The following is a 6,356-nucleotide window of genomic DNA, read 5'->3' as shown; positions in this document are numbered from 1 at the left end:
ACTGAGACTGAGTGACTGACTGTCTGTCTAACTGTGACTCAGTGACTGACTGACCGACTGACTGAGTGACTGACTGAGATTGACCAACTGAGTGAGTGAGTGACTGCACTTCAAGAATCATGTGTCTGTATCAACATCTTTCCATTCACTGAGAAAAGCACTTTTCTTTACGCTGAGCTTGTCTCGCTTCGGAGAAAAGCATCTGTCGAGTGAATAGCTGTAGATAAATAATAGTAAATATGCGAGACATTCCTCAAACTCGGCCAAATTACAAAAACCGCCTCTTCTCAGACCTTGAAAATGTCAAAGGTTATTAAATCAGTTTATTATTACTGCTCTGTTCAAATATAGCGGAGAAGCTGGCGTCTGTCATCGCTTGCCAAGGATCTGTGTTGGAATTTTAAGGGGGACGGCGGTTGACACATCTGGATCGTGACTCTTGCCATATCTAAGCAGGACAAGTGCCATTAGAAACATTTTGGACAAATTAAATGTATTCTCGTGAAACAATGATGAAAACACCAATAAAAGGACCCTGCACCGATCACATTGTACGAAAGCGTCGGAGGAACGAGTGCACGTTTCGTCGTTTCGATGTCCGCGAAACGGAGGCCAACTAAGGCTCTTTTCTGTAAAGAGGAAGCTCGCTGACATTATTACAGTGAGTGCAGTCTGTACCCAGGGGTGCGACGGCAGCTGCGTACTTAGCCTTACCGTGAGGCTCATCTTCACTCCACAAACACACACACCTGAATCCGCTTGTCCCATACGGGGTCGGGGCAAGCCGGAGCCTAACCCAGGGTTTAGGGCTGGAGGGGGAGGGGAAACACCCAGGACGGGACGCCAGTCTGTCACAAGGCACCCCAAGCGGGACTCGAACCCCAGACCCACCGGAGAGCAGGCCCCGGTCCATCCCTCACCTTTACTCCGTTCATTCATTTCATTTTCATCCGGAAGGAACAGCAGCAGTTAAGCGCGCGTCCTTGACAGCCCAGCGAGTGTAAAAGGAGCCACAGAGCTGTATTTTTACACCTAATACGTACAATCGAAGCAATGCAATAATCCACCGCTTATAGGGCTGGATAGTTTGACTGGTGGAAAGCATCAGGTGCTTCTGGACATGTGTCTCCAACAGGTGACCTTCAGGTTACAGTTTCGCGTCCGTAACGTGCACGTGCATTCCGGAAAGGGAGCGTCGTGGTCCATACTCTTACCGAGACCACCGTTACAGAAAGGACGCCTGCAGAGACCCCTGGGACAGCGACGGCTTCTGCTTGGCAGCAGCGCTCCCCTGAAGGTCCGAACCCGGGAAGAGCAAAGTGCCCTTGAACCCACGGCAGGTGAGACGAGCAAACGGCCCCGGAAACCACGCGGTTCCAGGCGATCCGACACGTGGCGGATGACTGAGGGACGACCGCCTGGCTTTTCCGCAACTCATCTGTGACACCTGAAGACATTTTTGCAGTTAAGCTCATCACTGAGTTAAAAATTGCCTAATTATATTACGTACTTAATTTGCAGAGACAATAATCAGCTAAAAATACAGAGAACGTGTAGCACGGTCTAATAATTTCCAAACAGGTGATTTCATTATTATTATTATTACTACTACAATAATTATTACTACAATTTCAATAATAATAGTATTAATTACTTGATTTGTTTAACAATAATAATAAATGTCCAAGATGACTTCCAAGGATAAAAAAGTACAAGACAAAAAAGTGGCGGGATAACAATGAGATCTTGACAGTCCAGGAGATTTAGTCTACAAAATACTGCTTTACAACTAACAAAAAAAACACAGCAACACAAACTTGGGGTCACTTTTTTTTTTTTTTTTTAAATAGATATTTACGCATAAATACATTATTTAAAACATTTTATCTTAAATCTTACATGTGTGTGTGTTGATTTGAGAGAAGCGGATCTTTCACAGCTTCATAAGTCATGAGAAGTCATGGACTTCAGCGCAAGAGTGTTTTTACATGCACGTCGACTCCTCCGTGTCCTAAACGTTGCCAGAATCACGGATTGCTGCGTGTCGGACTTAACCTTTGCGGAGATTTACTAAGGGGAGCGATGACCGAGGGCACGGAGGATTATAATTACAGGCACAGAAAATAATCCTTTCTGTCCACGGAACATTGTTCAACTAGCAGGACTCCTTCATGCCAAATTTAACAGCACTTCCCCAAAAGTGCTTTCAGCTGCATCTAAAAGGGATCCAACTGCGGTCATCTCACTTTAAATGGACGTTGTGGGACGCGTCCGGAGGTGAGGGACTGAAACAATGCCGCGAAGGATGATGTCTGCAGTTGGAGGAGTGAAACCAGGCCTGGGCTGACAGAGCTCAAGTGTCCCCAGGAGGCAGCCCGCCGTGCCTCGGAAGGGGTGGGCAATGCGGGAGCACGAGGGACGTCGAGCTGTCAGAGTGCGTGACGCAGTTCTGGGTCAACTTACGTTAATATGACCGTGCGACAAAGCCCACGGCGGCGGTCGCAGCCGAGCGTCCCGGATCAGGACGGGCAAGACGCGGCGAAGAGCCTCCTCCCCTCATTTGTCTTTTTGCTGAGCTCATGTCGCCGCGTTCCTCCCAAGTGTACCGTTCCCTGCCGTGATCCAGCTGGAGCGCCGTGCCCTCAGATCCATTCAAAGGAGACAGAGGAGGCACTTCCATCCCCCCCGTGAACCAAGTTTATTTCTGGTCAAGCTCGTCCTGCACCGGACACATTGTGCAGCCCCTTCCGTGCTGGCAGCTGTTCGGCCAGACAGGGGTTCCTCTGCACGCCAGCCGTACCACCCATAAGCCCTCGCACACCTGCAGCGTGTGGAAATATCACGCGTGTCCCGTATCCTTGGTAAGAACCGTAAACTCGTCCAAAGTCAAAGCGCTCACAGTAACGCGAGCCGCCGTCCACCTGTCCTCCGCGGTCCGAGCTGCTCTCCCGGCACCGTCCCCTTATTAACGTCCCCGGCGTCGCCGAGGCGTGAGCGTAACGCGGGTGCGCGACTGGCGGTGGAGGGGACGCGTGGGAAGCCCGACACCACACACCCGCACAACGAAGATCCCTTTTCGTTAAAACTGGGATCATGGCTTGTTGATGCAAAGAACTGCTTATTTGGGGATGGACAGTTATGCAGAGACTGAGCTCAGAACAGTGGGAGGGGGGATAGTGCGCATCCCTCCCTCACGGTCATGTGTTTTCTGTAAGTGTGGGAATCACCCCCCCCCGAGGGGCACAGTGAAGTGCCCAACACAGCTGTGTTTCACTAAACACTCCGGCATGAGCTGTCAAGAGCCCCCGGCACACAGGCTGGGAAAGCATGCGTCCCGCCGTCCCCAGGGTCAGCGCCTCGTCCCACAAGCCCGGGGTCAGCGCAGACCGGACATCCTCCGACAACCCCCAGGCAGGACAGAGTCAAAGGTTTCCTGCGAGTGTTTGCAATACACAACCTGTGTGACAATCGCCATGTCAACAGCAAACGGCAGCCTGATGGGAAAAAGGAGAAAGATCCGGAAACAATGGAGAAACTCTCAGTACTTTCCCCATACTCCCCGAGCACCACCCCCTGTAAATACCTTTTAGGGAATGTGCAGAGCATCATGGGACTGAACATTGAAAGGCAGAACATAACACAAACACTTATTTACAGCAGTGTCACCAGGGAGCCTTTTCTTCGCACGTCAGCCTGGGAACCTTCATGGTTTCTTCTGGGGCATCTTTAGGACGCATTACCAGACCACATTGTCTCCGTCACCTACGAGTCACACTCGGAGATCATCGCATTTAGAGGTGAATGTTGAGGCTGTTCAGGAGAAAGGGGATGAGAATGGTCCCTGTCCTCATACTGAATACAGAGTACACTACATACACTGAAATCACTGAGTATTGAGTACAGTGCATACACTGATGCACTGAATACACTGAATCTACTGAGTACTGAGAATACTACATACACTGAAATCACTGAGTATTGAGTACACTGAGTACACAGTGAGTACACAGATACAGTGAACACACTGATACATTGAGACACCATGTCCTGGAGGTGTGTAAAGTTGTGCTCAGGACACGCAAGTGCACACACTCCTCCCCACACACACACACACACACACACACACACACACACACACACACACACACACACACACAGCGCTGCGAGGCAGGATGTCACCGGCGCCAGTAAACGGTCACCACCGATCACGGACACAGCAGGTTTCGTTTGAAGGTGACAGCTTCATTTCGGGCCACAAAGCCAAAGGAAACAGCGCAAACGAGCCCAATTTCCTCTGCAGTGACACTGCAGCAGAACTTATTACTGAAGAGCAGTGATTTCACGGCCCGCTGATGGACCTGCAACGTTACATTCAGTTGCACAAAATCAAACGGAACAGCAGCAGCAGCGACGACGATGACTATGATGATGATACATGTTCACATAGAAATATTTACTGTCCCCACCCACAAAAACATGCTATGGGATGATGTTAAAGATGACAATTAAAATTCCAGATGTTTCTTTAAAGGGACAGCTTCCTTAAGTAAACAGGGTAACAATGGAAGCATCATTAGCCACATTACAGTAGTATCAATTTATGTGCATTTTCTGCAACAAATGACTCAAATTCTCTGAAAGATTTTACAGATTTAACATTGAAATTAATTTTTGTTTTCAGCAAAGGGAAGGGCAGATTTTCTTTTTTTTTTTTTTCTCTCCAACTATCATCTGTTGCCAGGAATGTGTTGGAGCCACTGAAACCTTTCCTAGGATCACGACGGGAAATATTTACCCCGCAAGAAAACATGCCGAAATGGACAGTGTGAAGGTGAAACGGGACAGGTGTGACGAGGGACACGGCCCCCCAGCTCTCGGGCAAACCCAGCGTGTCCCCTCCATTCTGCGGAGTCCTGCTGCTGACCATTTAATGCCCGATAGCCGACAGCTCGGGTTCGAACCTCAGTGACACGACCGCTGTTACGTTGCCTGCTTCCACACGGTGTTGAAATGTCGCAGGCAAAAGTATCGTACTGCAAAAAGACACTTATGACACGTGAAAGTTTTGTAGATTTACTGGGAGGGAGATGTCTAACGATGTCATCGCCGGCGGCGGAGATCCCGGACACCCCACTGTGGCGGTTCCTCCCTTTCCTTCGCCGAGTTCCGTTTCTGGGGGTAAACGGCTGCTCGGCCCACGAGTTCACCTCTGCAATCGTGTTTCACGTTCACCTTTACTCATTTAGCCGATGCTTCTCTCCAAGGTGACTTGCAGCCTTAAGTTGCTTACAACGATTTACCCATTTGTACAGCTGGGCAATTTAGGGTAGGCGCTGTACTTTGCTCAAGGGCGGTGCGGCTGGAGGTGAGAACCGAACCTGCAACCTCTCAGTCCAAGGGCAGTAGCTGGAACCACTACCCTGCCCCCCCCCCCGTTCACACCCCGAAGAGCTCAGCTTCGCAACAGTGACCCCCTGCAGTAGAGTCCACATTCAGCAGTACATCTGGTGTCCAGCAAGAGGCAGCACGGCCACACTGTACTTACACAGGCATGGTTCTGGGCGCGCACGCACGCACGCACACACACTGCAACTTCACAGGTGGAAAAGTATCATCCCCTTATGTTTGTAATGAACCATATTTTGAGCCTCAGAATACCATACAGAGTATGGATTCTAGTCTCACAGTAACCCTTGTGCACCTGAGCCTATGTTTATAGGGTTAGTTCCTCGGAAAAGGGTTTTGCTTTTCGTTAGGTAAAAATGCGTACGTCTGCCGGGCAATTTTCTTTACAGAGAGTGAACTAATTGGACAGCAAAAACCCCACTGATGCCTTTCTTGCGTTTTTGGATTCCAAATGTGTTCTTCGTAGAAGTCAAAATGCCGCGCTTAAATCGAATTACATCAAATTGCAGTGATGCCACTTGAAAAAGTCCAGATGCCTTTATTATGTGTACTTTTTAAAAAAAATATATATATATATATATATTTTTCGGCTTCTCAATCCTACTGAATGAAACTAATAATTAAAAAAAAAAAAAAAAAATTCTTTCAAGAATCCAACCTGAGCGGTGACACCAGCACCTCCGAGGGTACGATGGGGGTCACGTGAGGACAGTACCGTATACAAAAATACTCGGACACGGCGTGTAGAGGGTGACTGAGCAAAGTGGCCAATTTTAAATAGGAAACTGCATTCTTTAGCATCGATGTGTGTGTCTGCGTAGAGTACAGACTAAGATCAAGTGTTGAAACTGCGGTGTCTCAGAACCGGACCTTTCAGCCGATTCTCGCAAGCGCCGTGAGGCCGGATGCAGAGAGCAGCGCGGCTGCCTCATGGGCCATCAGCGGGTGGA

The sequence above is a fragment of the Scleropages formosus genome, chromosome 13, assembly GCF_900964775.1.
Source record: "Scleropages formosus chromosome 13, fSclFor1.1, whole genome shotgun sequence".
NCBI lineage: Eukaryota > Metazoa > Chordata > Actinopteri > Osteoglossiformes > Osteoglossidae > Scleropages > Scleropages formosus.
This window is presented reverse-complemented; position numbering follows the sequence as displayed.